This window comes from Nerophis lumbriciformis, linkage group LG13 (assembly GCF_033978685.3).
Source record: "Nerophis lumbriciformis linkage group LG13, RoL_Nlum_v2.1, whole genome shotgun sequence".
Lineage (NCBI taxonomy): Eukaryota > Metazoa > Chordata > Actinopteri > Syngnathiformes > Syngnathidae > Nerophis > Nerophis lumbriciformis.
In genome coordinates, this window is record NC_084560.2 from 21791850 (window position 1) to 21815420 (window position 23571).

The following is a 23571-nucleotide window of genomic DNA, read 5'->3' on the forward strand; positions in this document are numbered from 1 at the left end:
GCTGAAAGATGTTTTCTGCATAGTTCATGTATAAATCTCAATGTGTTCTAATTGCTTTGAAGCTATTTTAATCAGCATACTAATGAATACAATCCAGCAAGTACCTGCAGATTGCTGAAAATCTGTATGGATGTATTCACGTGGAATTATATGCAATAATGTGTTTGGAGAGGTTAGGAAGCCTCATCGCTCGTCATAATAGCATGTATTTACGTATAAATTAGTGTTGTCCTGATACCAATATTTTGATACCGGTACCGGTATCAAAATGTATTTCGATACTTTTCGGTACTTTTCTAAATAAAGGGTACCACAAAAAAATTGCACTATTGGCTTTATTTTAACAAAAAATCTTAGGGTACATTAAACATCTGTTTTTTATTGCAAGTTTGTCCTTAAATAAAATAGTGAACATACAAGACAACTTGTCTTTTGGTAGTAAGTAAGCAAACAATGGCTCCTAATTTAGCTGCTGACAAAAGCAGTAACATATTGTGTAATTTTCCTTTCTATTATTTTGTCAAAATTATGAGGGACAAGTGGTAGAAAATGAATTATTAATCTACTTGTTCATTTACTGTTAATATCTGCTTACTTTCTCTTTTAACATGTTCTATCTACACTTCTGTTAAATTGTAATAATCACTTATTCTTCTGTTGTTTGGATGCTTTACATTAGTTTTGGATGATACCACAAATGTAGGTATCAATCCGCTACCAAGTAGTTACAGGATCATACATTGGTCATATTCAAAGTCTTCATGTGTCCAGGGACATATTTCCTGAGTTTATAAACATAATATACATTTTTTAAAAAGCAAAGGAAGATTTTGTGATGCTAAAAAATATCGATGTAATCATAGTAGTATGGACTATATACGCTCCTGTACTTGGTATCATTTGCAGTGGATATTAGGTGTAGATCCACCGATGGCGTTTGTTTACATTGTGATGCCGGTGAGCTACGGTGTGTAGTGAAGCATGTTTAGCTATTCCTCGTTCTGCAGGGATGATACTTGTAAGAAACTTATTTTATTTGTCGCCATGGAGGCGAGTATTAGTGATTTAGAAATAGCTACAACACTGTCGACTGCAGACGGACATTAGCCGCTAGCTAGCTAGCCATGTCTAAAAGCACCTCTTACTGAGGGCGTTTCAGTGTTATAACTTCACTTTTATCGTTAGTTTTTAAGCCAAAATGCATCCGTTCTCCATTTTCTGTCTACACACATTGTCTGTTTGTAAGTACTCTGTGATTGTGCGCTGCCGAACATGCTCCTCTGCTCGTAAACCAGCAATAACACAACGGGGGGCGGGTGGTGGGGGACCGGTACTTTTTAGAGGCGGTATAGTATCGAATATGATTCATTCATTAGTACTATACTAATACCGGTAAACCGTACAACCCTAGTATAAATATGAACGGATAAATATGGATTATGAACAAAAAATGTTGTTTTGGTTGCAAAATGCTGGCTGGTTAGTTTGATGGCCGAGGAAGAAAGCATCACTATTTGGCGTAATGCGGATTGAGAAGGTAATTTCTCCTCAAAACAAAATAGTATTAGGGCAACACTAAAAATCTAAATATTAGTACGATTATAAGAGGTTACAAAAGAAAACAGTTAAGTCGTATTCGTAGATAAAAAGAAGCCGTAAAATGATCAATGTTATTACTTGGTTGTGATTTTAAAATAAAATAACATGTTACTCGAATCAAATTATAAATCAAGAGAATAACTGGTGTGCTTTGGGGAAAAGTAGTCTACTTTCAACAATAAAGTTGTAATTAAAAAACATCTCAGTTCTCTAGATCTACGTTCAGGATGTATTATAGCCTAATGTCAAAATTGCCACACGAACCTAAACACATATTGGTCACTTATATTTCATCAAATGTACTAAAAGAAATCCAATGACACGGTCATGTCTGTGTGATCATGTTTTGTTTTGGTTATGTTCGGTTTGGTTTTTGGACTCTTTGTGCACTCTTGTTTGTTTTGTTTCCATGACAACCCATTAGTTTTCACCTGTCCTCATGTGACGCACCTGATTCATTTGGACTCACACACCTGTCATTAATCATGTTCAAGACTATTTAAGCCGATAGTTGCCAGGAAGACTCCCTGGCGACATTAACTCTGTTTGACTTCTGCTACCCATGTTACCCATGCTACCATAGTTCCATGCCAAGTGAGTTCGGTCTATATTCTTGTCACAGTAAGTGTTTATTTGTTTCATGTTCATAGTTTTTTGCCCAAGTGCTAGTTTTTGTTTCATTAGTCAAGTTTGTTCTCCGCCTTTGTGCGCACCTTTAGTATTGTATCTTTTGTTAGGGTTAAAAATAAATTCACGCTATGTCCAGTCCAACTTTCCCTGCAACTCGGGAAAACTAACAACCCCAAGACCACGTCTTGACAGGCACATACTTAATGTTCAGGTGGTTTTGATAGGGTGAGCAGTGGTTAGCGCTCGTGCCTCACAGCGAGAAGGTCCTTGGTTCGATTCCCGGGCTCGGGGTCTTTCTGTGTGGAGTTCTCCCGGTGACTGCATGGGTTCTCGCCATGTACTTTGGCTTCCTCGCACCTCCAAAACCCTAGTGTGTGAATGTGAGTGTGAATGTTGTCTGTCTATCTGTGTTGGCCCTGTGATGAAGTGGTGACTTGTCCAGGGTGTACCCCGCCTTCTGCCTGAGTGCAGCTGGGATAGGCTCGGGCCCCTCGCGACCCCAAAAGGGACAAGCGGTAGAAAATGGATGGATGGATGATACAGTATGTTGCAGGCCAGTAAAGAAATGAGCTTGCGAAGTAGACTTTAGACACTCAATAATTAATATATTGTAATATAGCCGGTAATTACACTAAGGCTGGGTAAAATAATCGATTTGATCAATTACGGAACGATATCTTTTCATATTTAGCAATATCGATTCACAAAGCGTAACGTTGATTATTACTATTTCGACAAGAGATGTCCGATAATATCGGACTGCTGATATTATCGGCCGATAAATGCTTTAAAATGTAATATCGGAAATTATCGGTATTGGCTTCAAAAAGTAAAATGTATGACTTTTTAAAACACCGCTGTACGGAGTGGTACACGGACGTAGGGAGAAGTACAGGGCGCCAATAAACGTTAAAGGCACTGCCTTTGCGTCCCGGCCCAGTCACATAGTATCTACGGCTTTTCACACACACAAGTGAATGCAAGGTCAACAGCCATACAGGTCACACTGAGGGTGGCCGTATAAACAACTTTAACACTGTTACAAATAAGCGCCACACTGTGAACCCACACCAAACAAGAATGACAAACACATTCCGGGAGAACACCCGCACTGTTACACAACATAAACACAACAGAACAAATACCCAGAACCCCTTGCAGCACTAACTCTTCCGGGACGCTACAATATACACCCCCCCCCCCCCCCCCCCCTCAACCCCGCCCACCTCAATCTCCTCATGCTCTCTCAGGGAGAGCATGTCCCAATTTCCAAGCTGATGTTTTGCGGCATGTTAAAAAAAATAATGCACTTTTTGACTTCAATAATAAATATTGCAGTGCCATGTTGGAATTTTTTTCCATAACTGGAGTTGAATTATTTTGGAAAACCTTGTTACATTGTTTAATGCATCCAGCGGGGCATCACAACAAAATTAGGCATATAATGTGTTAATTCCACGACTGTATATATCGGTATCGGTTGATATCGGAATCGGTAATTAAGAGTTGGACAAAATCGGAATATCGGATATCGGCAAAAAAGCCATTATCAGACATCTTTCATTTCGACTCGCCCCGGCTTCGATTCGTGAGGCTGTACTACCATACTGCGTTATGATCATGCAACGTAAACGTCTGACTGAAACTGTAATATTTGGAACTGAGAGTCTTGTAAGATTACCGCTGAAGAAAAGATGGCAGGGCTACTCGGGAGGTACTTTTGTTTACATATTCATCTCCCACACATAGCGATGTCAAGTGGGCCAGAAAAACCAGATGCACACTTCCAGCTTTAACAATAAAATTACGATACGTTACATCTTGCCTGACTGCGCTAACAAAATAGGACTCCTGGCAAAATACCTTAAATAAGTGCTGCAATACAAATACACTTGCAATTCCTTTATTTTTTAAATTGCATTTTTGATACTTTGGAGAAAGTTTAGGCTGTCCAATGTGTTTTTTTATGATAAAGAAAAAAACTAACTAAGTACATTTGTTTGTTGTAACAGATTTGAGACATTTTCTATACTTAAGTGTATATCCATCTTCGCAAAGGTATTTTCCCCTGGTTTATGAGTACAACCTCCTTTAAAAGTAAACTGATGATCCTGAATGATTAGTTCCTGTGTAGACAATGATGTGGATTTTGTGGTTGTAGTCTATCGTCACTCTTCACAAGAAGGAAATACGGCATGTAGTCCAGTGATTTTCAACCACTGTGCCGCGGCACACTAGTGTGCCCTGAGATATTGTCTGGTGTGCCGTGGGAAATTATGCCACTTCACCTAATTGGTCCAAAAAAAAATTATTTTTGCAAATCAATAATCATAATAATGTGCCGCTGTGTAGAGCTTGGCAATCCCAATATGCAGAGCACAGCGGGAGGCAGGTAAAAAGGTACGTAACGCTTAAACCAAAAATTAATACAAAAGGCAAGTCTCGCTAGGAAAAGGCACTGAAGCATAGGGATGGCTATGTAAAAGAAAAGTAAAACTGAACTGGCTACAAAGTCAACAAAAACAGAATGCTGGACGACAGCAAAAACTTACAGCATGTGGAGCAAAGATGGCGTCCACAAAGCACATTTGTACATGATATGACAATCAACAATGTCCCCACAAAGAAGGATAGCGTATGTACAACTTAAATAGTCTTGATTGCGAAAACAAAGCAGGTGCGGGCAATAGCACTCAAAGGAAGGCGTGAAACTGCTACAGGAGAACACCAACAAAACAGGAAGGGTCACCAAAATAACAGCGCAAGACAGGAACTAAAGCACTACACACAGGAAACAACAACAAACTCAAAATAAGGCACGACAACCTGGTGGAGTTTCATTTTTTAACCTTTTCTGCTGGTGGTGTGGCTCCGTATTTTCTTTATGAAAAAAAATGTGCCTTGGCTCAAAAAAGGTTGAAAAACACTGATCTAGTCAACGACAGCTGCGGAAGAAATATAAATCAAACAACACGGCCATCAGAGGGGACGCATGCTACGTGACGTGAGAGTAGGGCTGGGGGATATATCGAATATACTCGATATATCGCGGATTTGTCTCTGTGCGATATAGAAAATGACTATATCGTGATATTCGAGAATACGTTCTCACGCAGTTGCTTTTAGCTGCTGGCATACAGTCTCTTCTCACTCTTTCTTGTCTCTCCTTCTCACAGAGACATAAAACAAGCGCACCTTCTTACATACGTCACATACTGTCGCGCGTGCAATGTCATACGCCCTCGCCGAGCAGAGGGGTAGAGACATGGCTAACGTTAGTTGTGGTGCAAGGGGTAATACGAGAGAGAGAAGGTGCAAATCTGTTAACAAATGAAGGAAGAATTAATTCCCAAGAAAAACAGCAAGGGGTCCATCGTCTGGCGGTGGTTTGGCTTCAGGCGGGAAGATGTTGAACAGACAACAGTAATATGTCAAGTATGCGGCAAAAGCGTTGCTACAAAAAGTAGCACCACTGCTAATTTGAAGCATCATTTGAAAAGTCACCCGCTAGAGAATGAAGAGTGCTTGAAACTCCGCATGTCAACATCTCCGGCCGGTGCCACACCCACAAAATGCCCAAGCAACCATTTCCACATCAACACCGTATGAAAAAAATAGTCAACAACAGAAGGAGATAACGTCCGCTGGAACCTACCATATAGCGAAAAAAACATACACTATTTGATTTCCTATTATGCAGCTCATTTTTATTTGACAGTTATTGAAATATCTTGTGTGACATCATGCACAGAAGTGCACTTTATTTGTTTTTAACTATTGTAGTGGTGTTCTGTATAAAAAATGCACTTTAATTTAGTGTTGTTTTGATATATCATCTTCATGACATTATGCACAAAAGTGCACTAATAGCTTATTTTAAAATGTCTCTGACAATCTTGCACTTTCTGTTTTGGAAATGACATGAATGTTTGTGCCACTGCTTAATAACTGTTTAATAAATACACTTTTGGTCAATTGACTTAGTTGTGATTTCCCTCTCTGCATGAAAGTTTAAAATGAGCAATGCAGTATGAAGAAGAATGTTTTAATGTAGACACAGAATAATCCTACTGCTGTGATTATATGCCATCCATCCATCCATTTTCTACCGCTTATTCCCTTTGGGGTCGCGGGGGGCGCTGGAGCCTATCTCAGCTACAATCGAGCGGAAGGCGGTGTACACCCTGGACAAGTCATCAAGTGTTAATTCAAGGCTAAGGCAAAATATCGAGATATATATCGTGTATCGTGATATGGCCTAAAAATATCGAGATATTAATAAAAGGCCATATCACCCAGCCCTACGTGAGAGTATACACCAGGCTTTACTTACTACAAAGACCTGTATAACCAACCAGCTAAAAAGCAAGTGGACTTTTCTTCCAGATATTTAAACCTTACTTTTTCATTATTTTCTCTACCTCATGGCCCCTGTAATGCGTTTACTTTACACTCACTGGAAAATGAAAAGCACAGGCGAGAGGGATGCGACAACTTGTCTGATAATAGTCCCTCTCTCTTGGTAATCACAGGGAAAGTCAACATCTGGGCTGCGAGCAGTAATCACAGGTTGGCTGTTATTAAGCTGCCTCTGAGCATGGTGGGATTTAAACTAGACTCTTATTATCAGCTCACAGAGTCAGTCAGGTAGGGCAGCCAAGGTCAAGGCCAAGAGTCATTTAGTGTGCCAGGGGAGGGTAGTAGTAAACAACTACTTGTATTTTCTCCGGATAAGCATCCTGGATAAATACACTTAATGCAAATCTTCTACAAATCTCTGATGATAGTATGGAGCAAAGGACTGGTCTAATTTCAGCTCAGTGGCCTAGTGGTTAGAGTGTCCGCCCTGAGATCGGTAAGTCGGTGAGTTCCGAGTCATACCAAAGACTATAAAAATGGGACCCATTACCTCCCTGCTTGGCACTCAGCATCAAGGGTTGGAATTGGGGGTTAAATCACCAAAATGATTCCCGAGCGCGGCCACCGCTGCTGCTCACTGCTCCCCTCACCTCCCAGAGGGTAAAACAAGGGGATGGGTCAAATGCAGAGAATAATTTCATCACACCTAGTGTGTGTGACTATCAGTGGTACTTTAACTTTAACTTTGACCTTGTGTCCCACTCATTTATTAACACTGAATTAGTAATCTTATTCTTGATTTTAATCATATTAATAATTTTATATATATATATATATATATATTATACATAATTATATATTTATAATTATATTTAACCTATTTACAGTTTACCAGGATAAACCTTGCCAAATGATATGAAACCAAATATATATATTTTTAAAAGACAAATATTATTTATTAACACATAAACCTTAGGCTTGGGTCAGGCTCATTAGAAAAATAAGTACTAACCAAATATACTGCTAAAGATGGAAATCATAAATAACTGGAAAAAAAAAAAAAGTACAAATGAAAACACAGCTTCACCACTTTAACCATAATTTGTGCTTAAGAAATTTCTCTATAACTTTTGCTCCAGACTTTTTCCTGTGACGCTCTGGCCGCATGTTCGCGGTAGTGGTCGTGATCCCGGAAATGCAGAAGGCAACGGGAGACAACTTGCAGGTAAAAAGAGTAATTAATCCTCAAAAACACTAAGGCAGTGTGAGGTGTACGTTAAGCATAGGGAAACATGTGAGCCCAAACAAAACAAAACGAAATCGGCTACAAAGTAAACTTCTAAGAATGCTGGAGTTTCCGGACGTGGAGTGGCATACAAAAAGTGCTAAACACAATGTCCCGACAATGAGCGTTGCACTAGCTGAACTAAAATTAAAAAATTCAAGACGCTCTCTCTGGATGGGGGGAGGAGCTGATGACCCACGGCCGACACAGAGCGCAGCATCAGCTGTACTAAATAGGTCAGTTAACAAACGCAAAACAGGTGCGCTGCGAGACAAAGTAAAGCTGCAGCATGATACTCAAATCGGAAATGGAACTAAAAATTAGGCTGCTGGACAGGAACTAAGCACAGAACAAAGGAAAACACAAGACTACACTGTCAGGCAAGGCGTGGCAGAACCCCCTCCCTTAGGCTATGTCTACACTAAGCCGGATAACCCCTTATACGAATAATTATTTAGCCTAAGCATTGTGTCAGCCACACTAAACCATCGTTTAAAGGCCTACTGGAATGCGATTTTCTTATTTAAACGGGGATAGCAGGTCCATTCTATGTGTCATACTTGATCATTTCGCGATATTGCCATATTTTTGCTGAAAGGATTTAGTAGAGAACATCGACGATAAAGTCGCTGATAAAAAAGCCTTGCCTGTACCGGAAGTAGCAGACGATATGCGCATGACCTCACAGGTTGTGAAGCTCCTCACATCTGCACATTGTTTACAATCATGGCCACCAGCAGCGAGAGCGATTCAGACTGAGAAAGCGACGATTCCCCCATTAATTTGAGCGAGGATGAAAGATTTGTGGATGAGGAAAGTGAGAGTGAAGGACTAGAGGGCAGTGGGAGCGATTCAGATAGGGAAGATGCTGTGAGAGGCGGGTGGGACCTGATATTCAGCTGGGAATGACTAAAACAGTAAATAAACACAAGACATATATATACTCTATTAGCCACAACACAACCAGGCTTATATTTAATATGCCACAAATTAATCCCGCATAACAAACACCTCCCCCCTCCCGTCCACATAACCCGCCAATACAACTCAAACACCCGCACAACACACTCAATCCCACAGCCCAAAATACCGCTCACCTCCCCAAAGTTCATACAGCACATATATTTCCCCAAAGTCCCAAAAGTTACGTACGTGAAATGCACATAGCGGCACGCACGTACGGGCAAGCGATCAAATGTTTGGAAGCTACAGCTGCATGCATACTCACGGTACCGCGTCTGCGTATCCAACTCAAAGTCCTCCTGGTAAGAGTCTCTGTTGTCCCAGTTCTCCACAGGCCAATGGTACAGCTTGACTGTCATCTTCCGGGAATGTAAACAATGAAACACCGGCTGTGTTATCCGGCACAACAGTCAGGGGGTGCATTCTACGGCGGGGGTGCGTTATCCGGCACAACACCTGCCGCAATACACCGCTTCCCACCTACAGCTTTCTTCTTTGCTGTCTCCATTGTTCATTGAATAAATTGCAAAAGATTCACCAACACAGATGTCCAGAATACTGTGGAATTTTGCGATGAAAACAGACGACTTAATAGCTGGCCACCGTGCTGTCCCAAAATGTCCTCTACAATCCGTGACGTCACGCGCTGACGTCATCATACTGAGACGTTTTCAGCAGGATATTTCGCGCAAAATTTAAAATTGCACTTTAGTAAGCTTACCCGGCCGTATTGGCATGTGTTGCAATGTTAAGATTTCATCTTTGATATATAAACTATCAGACTGCGTGGTCAGTAGTAGTGGGTTTCAGTAGGCCTTTAAGTTAACCCTCCTTGGATAATTTTCTACATGGGTAAGTGCACCGTCTATTTCTTGAATCTCCGGCTCTTAGCTTTGTATGGACTCTTTGATCGTTTACAAACTGAGTTCGAAGAAGAAGTGACGTCAGAAAGACCGCGCCACAGCCAGCTTCATAATAAAGCTGGTTGGAAATATGAAGGCGAGTCATCCAGACATGCCCGTGTGTCTCCTTCCGTCTGTACAGACGCTTGTGGAAATCACACATGAATACCTTAAGAGAAAGCGATTGCAGCTATTTGCGATACAACACTTCTCAGATGGCAAGAGAACTTTCGAATGTCCAGGTCAGCTGTGATTCTACTTACCGAAAAACGTTGTCCATTTGTCGAAGAAGAGACAACGAGAATGCGGGCTGCCGTGGATGTGATAAAAAAAAAAAGGTAGCGTGTGCTTTATATTACCTGGCCGACGAGAGAAGACTACAGAAAACATCGAATGCATTTGGACTGGCAAAGCAGACTGTATCAGTTATTGTCCGCCATGTATGTCGCGGACTCAACGTCTCGGTCCAGAGTATATAAAGTCACCAAAAACGAATGGACAATGAAGGTGAAGGCAAAAGAGTGAGTGTCCTGACCGGATATCTAGATTCCTAGATTGACTGAGTGTGGTGCCGCAACAAGTGGTGCCAGAGCTTTGATCTGGTGTGGTACCGTAATAGGTGGCACCAAAACCTTGAGCAGTAGGGCTGGAACTACAAAATAGGGGTGCTGGACAGGAACTAAGCACAGACCAAAGGTGAACACAAACACAAGACTACACTGTGGGGTATGGCACACCGCCACAAGTGGTGAAAAAATTTATTACAACTGAGTACCACTGCAGCCCATACGGAGCTGAGAAACAGATATGTTTTCTATCGTTAAAAAGCCACTAGGCCACCTACTCAGTGGCCTAGTGGTTAGAGTGTCCGCCCTGAGATCGGTAGGTTGTGAGTTCAAAACCCGGCCGAGTCATGCCAAAGACTATACAAAATGGGACCCATTACCTCCCTGCTTGACACTCAGCATCAAGGGTTGGAATTGGGGGTTAAATCACCAAAAGTTATTCCTGGGCGCGGCTGCCGCTGCTGCTCCCTGCTCCCCACACCTCACAGGGGGTGATCAAGGGTGATGCGTCAAATGCAGAGAATAATTTCGCCACACCTAGTGTGTGTGTGATAATCATTGGTACTTTAAATTTTGAAACAAGGGACTGAAGGATCTCTGCAATGTTTTGTCTCTGAAGAATGGAAGTGCATAGAGATAGACAAGGTGTGTCCTGTCCCAGTCCGTACTTTTCTGGAGAAAAGAAACCCTAGGTATTCTTGACATTTGGTTGTTATAGTTTTACTATTGTGGGTGGTTCCGCAAATCTGTTTTGGCACCGACAAGACGACTTCTTAGGATGAAAAAGTTACTTAAAGGGGTCATATTATGATTTTTTTTCTTAATTTAAAAACTTAATTGCGGTCCACATAAGATGTGCAACAGTGGTTCTTTGGTCAAAATTTTGCATACATTTTTGCATAGATAACGATTTTACAGGCCGCTTTCTGACCACTTCTTCAGGATGCGCTGTTTTGTAGGCGATTTTATTTACGTGCCTCCACTTCTACAGCGCCTACTTCCCGTCATCCATGTTGTAGTTTTTAGCACTTTCATAGTGAATCTACAGACAGATATAAGTTCAAACGTCTTCCAGAGCGCACCGGTGTTTAAGCCACACCCACCAAATTTTTGAAGAAATAAATATTTTTTGTTATATTAACCGCACCGGACCATAAGCTGTAGATATAAACCTGTACGAAAGATTTTGTAAATGTTTATTTACATACCATAATTGTTTCTAAACAGTGCCTGTCACATGGCAGTAAAACGGCAGATCAAACAAAAGAGAACTCATGGACCCACTAGCTGCAGAAGCTAGCTCTCTAATCAGCTAATCAGAATGACTAACTCCACAATGACGTTTTAGTGAATTCACAAAACTGAAACGATACAAAATGAATGCCATTTAAAGTTAATAATACTAACACAGACATTTTTGTTAAATATGTTAGCACAAAACTTACGAACGTTGCTTGGAGTGATGAATCAAGTATCTGTTCGAGCAGAAACACTCGACGAAACAGGATATAATTCTGGTTCAAGGCACAAAACAGGAAGTACATTTTCAACCCGCAGCACCTGCAGTGAGCAGACTCGTCGACAAGATTACACCATAGCACAAACAATAACACACCTCTTCAGTGTCTCTGTCGGCTTTGAAAACTATTTGTTTGAATACAAAACATGGCCGATTGCAAAGAAAAATTCATAAATTAGCCGCACCATGTTATAAGCCGCAGGGTTCAAAGTGTATGAAAAAAGTAGCGGACTGTAGTATGAAAAATACGACATATGCAAATTTGTACTAGAAGTGGCAAAAGCAGAGGATGTATGTGCATTTACGAGCCAGTCTGCCCCACAATAGAAAGATAGAGAGAAAAAAGGAGCTTATTTACTACAACGTCGGACTACAATGGGGGACTCGCGCAAAGCACTTTGGGTAAATTATTACCATATATGGGGATATTTGCTCACGTCACACTTAGGAATTTGCACAACCTGTGATGTTTTTCCTAACGGCTTGTTTGAAGAAAGTATAAATGAAGGCAAGATTGTTTTATAAATATCTCTGCCATGCCTCAAGGGTTTGATTTCAAATTTTCGGGACTTATGCAGAACCAAAAAACAGGTACCAAAAGGTAAGAAACGTTGGTTTTGCACAATAGGTCCCTTTTTAAAGCTGCGGTATTTCACGTATAAGTGGCTACTAGAGGCCGCTCAAGTTTGAGCAAGTTGCAATCCCACCCTTTTCCTACTCTGAGCATGTCAGCAGAGCCCCACTAATACACACAAACGTAGCAAAAAAACATTGTTATGTCACAAAAACAGTGTTTGGAAAAGCCTTTTATTTAACTTATTTTGAATATAGCAACCATAGAATCTTTTTTTCAAGTCCTTTCGTTCTCAAAGATCCTTATATGTGTGTGCACACATGAAGGACATGTACATCCATGCAAGGCAGTCATGTTACGTGGGCCGAACGTCAAGTTTTACAAAGTTTAATTTCAAACTGTGACAAATACAGAACGTTATTTGCTTAATATGTTCTCTTAAATCACTATTGGTAACTTTTGATAGCAATTGGTGGTATACCATTTTGAGTTGGTGACTGTGGAGGGGGGCGTGGCCTGCGGGCCTGCCGCGGAACGGGGTGTGCAAGGATCGGCCTCGATTGATTGATTGATTGATTGAGACTTTCATTAGTAGATTGCACAGTACAGTACATATTCCGTACAATTGACCACTAAATGGTAACACCCGAATAAGTTTTTCAACTTGTTTAAGTCGGGGTCCACGTTAATCAATTCCTGGTAAAGACAGCGACAGGTGAGTGGATGGCCCAGGTGGGCCTTGTTATCTAATCACCTGTCGCCTTTATTAGCAGCAGCCGGCACGAGACACAGAGTGGGAGTTAGAGTGGGAGCCAGAGACAGAGAGACACGCACTCGGAAAAAGAAAGATATTTTGCTGGAAAGCAAAAGCGTAGCTATCTGTATGCAAATAAAGCAGTGTTGTACCCAGAAATCTGGGCTCTCGTGGCATTGTGTGGTGGTCCGAGGAACCCACTAGAGGGCAACCTCTACAGTGACCATTCAAATGTATTTCTTAGGAATAAAATACTGTTTTGACCCAAATATAAGACTGTATTGTTTCTCTAAAAGAAAGTCTATATTGAGGGCCTAGAAATGTGCCAAACAACTTGACCTAAGTGAGTCAGAGCTTTTCGTTCTGTCACTGACATACTCCGTAACCTGGAAAATGCAAAAATAATGCTCTCTCAGTGATATTTTTGATACATTGATATATATAGTGCTAAAAATGACACCACCAAGGCTGTCCTCATAATAGACACTCAGACGTGAAGGATGGGTGCTGTTGGAGACATGGCTGCATTATGTCAACCTCTGAATGATCCCTCAAACCCTATAAGGGCAAAGTAGGGAGAATGACTCATAACCGAGACTTAAGGAAAAAGCCCAGCGGTTTAGGAAGTTTTAAATTACGCAAGTGCGGTTGTTAAATGAACAACCCTAAATGTTCTCAACTGTGTAGGCGTAGTTTTTGGTCATGCTGTGGTCTTCTGAAACCATACACTAGATGTAACATTTAGCTTGTTTGGGCTGGGCATCCTTGCGTCTAACCATTATTTAGAGTACATATTGTTTAACGGAGGTGAATCCATAATCAAAATAAAATGTCAAAGTCATCCGCCTATGAGCCACAAAGAAAACTATCAACACTTGCAAGGAAAGGAACAAGACATCAAAGCCCTGCTCGAAGCTAGAGCCACAACAAAACATGCCCTATAACTAAATAAATGAATAAACAGTAACTCTACTGTATTAGTTCATAGGTTTATTTTTAGAGAAAAGCGGAAAATTACTGATGAAACCCGTGGATATTTAAAACAAGGACCTGTTTTTTTTTTACATTTAAAACACTTAATAGTGGTCTATGTCGGTGTTTTTCAACCACTGTGCCGCGGCACACTAGTGTGCCGTGAGATACAGTCTGGTGTGCCGTGGGAGATTATCTAATTTCACCTATTTGGGTTAAAAATATTTTTTGCAAACCAGTAATTATAGTCTGCAAATTATGTGTTGTTTTTGAGTGTCGGTGCTGTCTAGAGCTCGGCAGAGTAACCATGTAATACTCTTCCATATCAGTAGGTGGCAGCAGGTAGCTAAAGTCGGAAACAGCGGGAGGCAGCGTGCAGGTAAAAAGGTATCTAATGCCTAAAGCAAAAATAAACAAAAGGTGAGTGCCCCTAAGAAAAGGCATTGAAGCTTAGGCAAGGCTATGTAGAACAAAACTAAAACTGAACTGGCTACAAAGTAAACAAAAACAGAATGCTGGACGACAGCAAAAACTTACTGTGGAGCACAGACGGCGTCTACAAAGTACATACCAACATGACATGATAATAAACAATGTCTCCACAAAGAAGGATAAAAACAACTGAAATATTCTTGATTGCTAAAACAAAGTTTATGCGGGAAAGACATGAAACTGCTACAGGAAAATACCCCAAAAAGAGAAAAAGCCACCAAAATAGGAGCGCAAGACAAGAACTAAAACACTACACACAGGAAAACCCCCAAAAAGTCAAAATGAGTCACGGCGTGATGTGACAGGTCGTGACAGTACTTTGAGTCAAGCGTTATATTGATGGTTATGGTTTAAATTCATATCTAACAATTGCGACAACGACTTTTTACTGTAAACTGAGTTTAGTTTTTTAATGATTTCTGCTGGTGGTGTGCCTCCGGATTTTTTCAACGCAAAAAATGTGCCTTGGCTCAAAAAAGGTTGAAAAACACTGGTCTACATAACATGTAATGGTGTTGCTTTGATCACAATTTTGCATAGATTTGTTTCACAGATATTTTCAAGCTGCTTTCTGACCGTGTTTTCAGAATGCGCTGTTTTGTATGCGGTCTTATTTATGTGCCAAACAGGGATGTAACAATAAGCGGTATTAAAGATAACCGCGGTAAAACTTCCGAGGATTTGTATTACCGTCTAAAATTAAAATGATTGAAAGACTGTAATTGATAACATCACTTGGATAAAATGACGGACTGAGTGACGAGCAATTAGAAACACAACACATGCAAAATAGTGTGTCCATTTATTTTAGTTATTCAAATTAATGGTCAAAATATTTTACTGTGTATAAGTACTTTCTGAGCACATTAAACAATACCGCTATAATACTGATAATTGTGATAATTTTGGTCACGATTACTGTGGTATGAAGTTTTCTAATCGTTACATCCCTCGTGCCGAGGCTCTAGTCCATGCCAAGCCCCCCTCAACTACGTCTCCACTCCGCCAGCCATGTTGTGGTTTTTAGCACTTCCATATGAAATCCAATGACAGATATAAGTTACATCTATATGCTAATGTTTATTAGAAATGGCAACAGTGAAGGATTGTAGCATACATGTGCATGTAAGAGCCAGTCTGCACAACAACAAAAGGATAGAGAAAAATAATGAACTTATTGAATACAAATTTAGACTACAACTAAAACAAAATGGTGGACTAGGGTTGTACGGTATACCGGTATTAGTGTAGTACCGCGATACTAATGAATCATATTCGGTACTATACCGCCTCTGAAAGGTACCGGTCCACCGCCAACCCCGTCGTCGTCACGTCGTGTCATTGCTGGTTTACGAGCAGAGGAGCATGTTCGGCAGCGCACAATCACGGAGTACTTACAAGCAGACACAGTGTGTAGACAGAAAAGGGACAACGGACGCATTTTGGCTTAAAAACTCACGAAAGGTGAAGTTATAACACTGAAACGCCCTCAGGAAGAGGTGCTTTAAGACATTAGCTAGCGGCTAAAGTCCAGTCCCAGTCAGCAGTGTTGTAGCTACTTCTAAATCACTAATCCTCGCCTCCAGGGCGACAAATAAAGTACGTTTCTTACAAGTATCATTATCACTGCAGGACGAGGAATAGCTAAACATGCTTCACTACACACCGGAGCTCACCGGCGTCACAATATATACAAACACCATTGGTGGATCTACACCTGACATCCACTGTAATGATACCAAGTACAGTAGTGTATCTCGTCGATACTACTATGATTACATCGATATTTTTTGGCATCACAACATCTTCTTTTCGTTTTTTTTTTTAAATTTATATTACCTACTAGGCCACTGTTTACCTACTCAGTGGCCTAGTGGTTAGAGTGTCCGCCCTGAGATCAGTAGGTTGTGAGTTCAAACCCGGCCGAGTCACACCAAAGACTATAAAAATGGGACCCATTACCCCCCTGCTTGTCACTCAGCATCAAGGGTTGAAATTGGGGGTTAAATCACCAAAAATGATTCCCGGGCGCAGCCACTGCTGCTGCCCACTGCTCCCATCACCTCCCAGGGGGTGATCAAGGGTGATGGGTCGAATGCAGAGAATAATTTCGTAACCTCGTGTGAGTGTGTGAGACAATTATTGGTACTTTAAACTCAGGAAATATGTCCCTGGACATATGAGGACTTTGAATAAGACCAATGTATGATCCTGTAACAACTTGGTATCGGATTGATACCCAAATTTGTGGTATCATCCAAAACTAATGTAAAGTATCAAACAACAGAAGAATAAGTGATTATTACATTTTAACAGAAGTATAGATAGAACATGTTAAAAGAGAAAGTAAGCAGATATTAACAGTAAATGAACAAGTAGATTAATAATTCATTTTCTACCACTTGTCCTTAATAATTTTGACAAAATAATATAATGGAAAATGACACATTATGTTACTGCATATGTCAGCAGCTAAATTTGGAGCCTTCGTTTGCTTACTTACTAATAAAAGACAAGTTGTCTTGTATATTCACTATTATATTTAAGGTCAAACTTGCAATAAGAAACATGCATTTTATGTACTGTAAGATTCCAATAATGCAATTTTTTGTGATCCCCTTTATTTAGAAAAGTATCGAAATAATTTTGGTACCGGTACCAAAATATTGGTATCGGGACAACACTGTGGTGGACTTTTGGTAAACATATATGGAGATATCTGCTGATGTAACTAAGGGCCAACATTGACAGCATGATGTCAGCAGGAGGTTATCACAGCACTGATAAAGGTGGGGGTCAGGTCACTGATGCGACACCGCATATCCAAACATTAGCCAGGTAAAAAGAAGATATTATTAGCCACCAGTGGATTCACAGTAAGAGAGTCAACAGCATTTAAATTTTTCTGTATTATGATAAAATGGGAAATTCCAACTAATTACAGACTTGTTATAAGCCAAAGTCATGAGTGGACTCACATATGACATAAGTGTATTTAAGGGAATGATTATACCTGTTATTAGTGGTCTGGTGGGACTATAATGGTTAGAAATTAATCACAGTGATCCTGACAAGTGCTGCTTATACAAACGCTTTTAACCGAAAAACAAATAAAAACAATGTCAGCTTAGCTGTTAAATTTTGGAACCGCAAAACGCAAATATTAACAGGTTACAGATTGGCTGTTTTGAAAAAAACAGCCCATTTTATGTAAACAGCTGTGAACAGGAAAGAAATGTAGCACTTTCTTCTCTTGCAGAGTGCACATTCACAGCGTCTAGCAAAGTCCCATTGCTTACTCACTTACTGGAATACGAGACAAAATGATATCCATGGGAAAAACAAAATCTGTGAAAAAGATGGGCCTTCTTACATTCAGGGTCTACAGATTTATATATGCGAACCAAAAGACTTCTACCCAAGCAAGCTTTTCCTACTGTCACTCACACATATCTGGAGAGATGCAACTGTGACATAGAGACCCGCAAGGGGGGAAAAGTGTCTTTTAGGTTGTCTGCAAGTAAACAATATTAAACATTGTTATGGTATTGTAGAGTTACTTGAAACACGGTTCTACAAAAAAGATCACGTTTTGTTGTCAAAATGTTTATGTCTTGAAAAAGAGGGGTCGTTTTACATTCAGGTACATTTAGTAATTAAAAGTTTATATTCCTTTTACACTATTCAAAAGAGAAATAAAGCAGTTGCAGCCAATGTACATTCTGTAGCTTTTTTATTTATACAAATTCTTAATAAAAATTTTAAAGTCCCAGTAAACAGGGATCACTGTGTATAATTCTTTGGTCACCTTTAAAACAAACCTTTTTACAACAAATAATCCTGTTTTTACCAAACAGTTGTAGTGTAAACATAGTCCAGCATGCATTCCAATTGTTTGGTTAAGCAGTTCTTAATTTGAAGCTGAGCATCAGCAGCAGCATTTAAAAGGAATGCAAGACCCGCCAGCCATTTTTCCCCTTTCCTTCCTTCATTTACATCCTCAGCTCACTTCCTGACTTCCTTAGTAAATCTACCATCTGCATGGCTAGCAGTAAGGTGCAATGATTTCAGTAGCTGGGTTAAGAAAATACAATCTAACCCAGTGGTTCTTAACTTGGGTTCGATCGAACCCTAGGGGTTCGGCGTAGGTCAAAACACACCCGACTCATCGTGTAAATACAAACTTCTCCCTATCGGCGTATTACGGATACGGCAACAGCTGACTGATTTGCATGTGTGTAATTTGTTGTGAGTTTCCGTTTATACACTGTGTTGGTTTTGTTGTTTGAACAAGGTGATGTTCATGCACAGTTCATTGTATGCACCAGTAAAAAAAACATGGTAACACTTTAGTATGGGGAACATATTCACCGTTAATTAGTTGTTTGTTAACATGCAAATTAGTAACATATTGGCTCTTAACTAGTCATTATTAAGTACTTATTAATGCCTTATTCGGCATGGCCTTATTATAACCCTAACCCTCTAACCCTGACCCTAACCAAATAACTCTAAATTAAGTCTTTATTACTTAGAATATGTTCCTCTAGTGTCCAAATAACTCTAAATTAAGTCTTTGTTACTTAGAATATGTTCCCCTAGTGTCCAAATAACTCTAAATTAAGTCTTTGTTACTTAGAAATTGTGCCCCTAGTGTCCAAATAACTCTAAATTAAGTCTTTGTTACTTAGAATATGTTCCTCTACTGTCCAAATAACTCTAAATTAAGTCTTTGTTACTTAGAATATGTTCCCCTAGTGTCCAAATAACTCTAAATTAAGTCTTTGTTACTTAGAATATGTTCCCCTAGTGTCCAAATAACTCTAAATTAAGTCTTTGTTACTTAGAATATGTTCCCCTAGTGTCCAAATAACTCTAAATTAAGTCTTTGTTACTTAGAATATGTTCCCCTAGTGTCCAAATAACTCTAAATTAAGTCTTTGTTACTTAGAATATGTTCCCCTAGTGTCCAAATAACTCTAAATTAAGTCTTTGGTACTTAGAATATGTGCCCCTAGTGTCCAAATAACTCTAAATTAAGTCTTTGTTACTTAGAATATGTTCCCCATACTAAAGTGTTACCAAAAACATAACTTTGTCTTCAATTTGAAAAAAAAAAAACATTTTATTTTTCACTAAAGAAGGGTTCGGGGAATGCGCATATGAAACTGGTGGGGTTCGGTACCTCCAACAAGGTTAAGAACCACTGATCTAACCATTCACCTACTCAGTGGCCTAGTGGTTAGAGTGTCCGCCCTGAGATCGGTAGGTTGGGAGTTCAAACCCCGGCCGAGTCATACCAAAGACTATAAAAATGGGACCCATTCAGCATCAAGGGTTGGAATTGGGGGTTAAATCACCAAAAATTATTCCCGGGCGCAGCCACCGCTGCTGCCCACTGCTCCCCTCACCACCCAGGGGATGATCAAGGGTGATGGGTCAAATGCAGAGAATAATTTCGCCACACTTAGTGTGTGTGTGTGACAATCATTGGTACTTTAACTTTTAACTTTAATTACCAGACACACAGACCCTTTTCACTACAGAATTCATTGCAAAATCTGCGTGGCTCCACCTTCAAAAAGCTACGACAGCAGCAAGTCGGACTGCTTTGGATGTTCCGCGATGAGAAGAATGCATGTGGTAACCTAAAGCCTAGCGTGCGCACTCCAACAAGGCTCGGGATGACATGCCGGCACGGCTGGGAATGTCAGGGGTCAGGTTTAGGACTCAGGGATTCCCTCTTGTCAGAATACCTTTAAGGGGATGGAGTGCTAGAAGGGAGTTAACGGGTATGTAAAGGTCTTGGTTTGGCTTCACAGTATGAGGCAGCTGTTGCTTTAGAGTCTTTTAATGGCCAAGTTTAGAAATGGGCCTCAGCCCCTTCAACAGGATGCTCGACAAAGCCTATAAAGGCTCCATTTCCTCTATGATGGGGTGAAAGACAGAAACCCGCACCTAGTATATCATCAGCGACCGAGTAGAGGTTAAAAAGAACTGACTAGACAGTGGAGGGTGGACTGGGTGTGGACCTCTGGCAGTGCTGATGGACAGAATGGTGTTTAGAGGGAGGTCACACCCTCGAGCACCTGACAGAAATACTGCCATCCACTCAACTGGGAACTAAAATGTTCAACCAGAGACGGCAAACTTTAAGTGTGAGAAAGCACTTGCCGAGCAATGTAAAACGTAAACAGATAACCAATAAAGTGGTACATTTCCCCCAACACCAAGCAGTAGATCAGTGTTTTTGGTTATGCCAAACAAATCTAAAACTGAACTGGCTGCAAAGAAAACAAAAACAGAATGCTGGACGACAGCAAAGACTTACAGCGCGTGGAGCAGCAGACGGCGTCCACAAAGTACATGACATGACATGAGTGTGAAAAAGCACTTGCCGAGCAATGTAAAACGTAAACAGATAACCAATAAACTGGCATATTTCCCTCAACACCAAGCAGTATCACAGTGTTTTTCAACCACTGGGCCGTGGCACACTAGTGTACCGTGAGATACAGTCTGGTGTGCCATGGGAGATTATGTATTTTCACCTAATTGGGTTAAAAATATTTTTTGTAAACCAGTAATTATAGTTTGCAAATGATGTGTTGTTGTTGAGTGTCTGTGCTGTCTAGAGCTCGGCAGAGTAACCGTGTAATACTCTTCCATATCAGTAGGTGGCAGCAGGTAGCTAATTGCTTTGTAGATGTCGGGAACATGGTTTGTCGTGATCACAATATGCAGGCGACAGCGGGAGGCAGTGTGCAGGTAAAAAGGTATCTAATGCTTAAACCAAAAATAAACAAAAGGCAAGTACCGCTAAGAAAAGGCATTGAAGCTTAAGGATGGCTATGCAAAAACCGAACTGGCTGCAAAGTAAACAAAAACAGAATGCTGGACGACAGCAAAGACTTACAGCGCGTGGAGCAGCAGACGGCGTCCACAAAGTAAATGACATGACAATCAACAACAAAATAGGAGCGCAAGACAAGAACTAAAACACTATATACAGGAAAACGCCAAAAAACTCCAAATACGTTACAGCGTGATGTGACAGGTCGTGACAGTAGACCTACTTTGAGACAAGAGCTATAGTGATGCATGGTGGGTATGGTTTGAATTCATATCCAACAATTGCGAAAACAACTTTTTATTGCCAATATCGGCTGCTGAGTTTCATTTTTAACGTTTTCTGCCGGTGGTGTGCCTCGAGATTTTTTCAATGAAAAAAATGTGCCTTGGCTCAGAAAAGGTCGAAAGACACTGCAGTAGATGACGCAATCAATCAATCAATGGTCACTCTTGATTTGACAGTCATGACTCCCAGACAAAGCGATGAGTCACACCTCAGATTTATCCCATGTTGACTCAGTTTAATCCACTTGAGTCCTCACTACCGGAATTCCCATTTAATTAAATCCTATGACCTGAATGTTAAACTGGCCACGTGCCACAAAGTACTCTATCCACACATATTCTTGTGTGTAGTTCCATCTGCTGTGTGCTTTGTTATTTAATAACATGTAAATGTTGAGGCAAAGGCAATGTGAGATACATTATTATGGTTCTGAGAAGGAATTAGTTCTTGAACTGAGAAGGGTAAGGGTAACTATGCCCGAGGGCAAGGATTTTAATGACCCACATTGCAGGCTACATGTATTAAATCTACCCATTATGAACTGTAATTTTGAGAAATACATGATATTATATAATGTATAATACTGAAAATAAGAGGGAATTAGAGTTCAATTTGTTATTTTTTATTCATTACATTAATGTGACGGGAGGATTGACGCAAATGTCCTCAACCCGTTTCCAAGCCAGTGTCATATTGAGCTATAGTGCAGATGTAGTTCAACTTTCTCTTGCTGACGTTACGTTATCCTTCTTTAGACAGCAAACTAGTCGAGGCTGAATCAGCAGCCCCTCTACCGATAGCGGCCAAGAAGTGCGCGCCATTTTACCTCAATCGCCTCATACAATAAATTTACAGTCAATTGTACGAGAAAAGTGCATAAACTATTAATAGGGGGGTTTAAAACAATACATCGCCGCGGCACACTGGTGTGCCGTGAGATACAGTCTGGTGTGCCGTGGGAGATTATCTAATTTCACCTATTTGGGTTAAAAATATTTTTTGCAAACCAGTAATTATGGTCTGCAAATGATGTGTTGTTGTTGAGTGTCTGTGCTGTCTAGAGCTCGGCAGAGTAACCGTTTAATACTCTTCCATATCAGTAGGTGGAAGCAGGTAGCCAATTGCTTTGTAGATGTCGGAAACAGCGGGAGGCAGTGTGCAGGTAAAAAGATATCTAATGCTTAAACCAAAAATAAGCAAAAGGTGAATGCCCCTAAGAAAAGTCATTGAAATTTAGGGAAGGCTATGCAGGACGAAACTAAAACTGAAGTGGCTACAAAGTAAACAGAAACAGAATGCTGGACGACAGCAAAGACTTACTGTGGAGCAAAGACGGCGTCCACAATGTACATCCGAACTTGACATGACAATCAACAGCTTCCCCACGAAGAAGGATAAAAACAACTGAAATATTCTTGATTGCTAAAACAAGGTAGATGCGGGAAATATCGCTCAAAGGAAGACATGAAACTGCTACAGGAAAATACCAAATAAAAAGAGAGAAAGCCACCAAAATAGGAGCGCAAGACAAGAAGTAAAACACTACACACAGGAAAACAGCAAAAAACTCCAAATAAGTCACGGCAAGATGTAACAGGTAGTGACAGTACACCTACTTTGAGACAAGAGCTATATTGATGCATGGTTGGTTATGCTTTAAAGTCGTATCCAACAATTGCGACAATGACTTTTTACTGCCAACTGAGTTTTGTTTTTTAATGATTTCTTCTGGTGGTGTGCCTCTGGATTTTTTCAACGCAAAAAATGTGTCTTATTAAAAAAAAGGTTGAAAAACACTGCCTTAGCGCAGCTAGTGGC

At 40.4% G+C, this 23571-nt stretch overlaps 1 protein-coding gene across 1 annotated transcript in view; it reads right to left on the bottom strand.

Annotated features, from left to right (window-relative positions):
- The window catches only part of myo10l3 (myosin X, like 3), a 209304-nt gene that overhangs the window by 181295 nt on the left and 4438 nt on the right, over positions 1-23571 (bottom strand). The gene's annotated exons all lie outside the window — the stretch shown is intronic.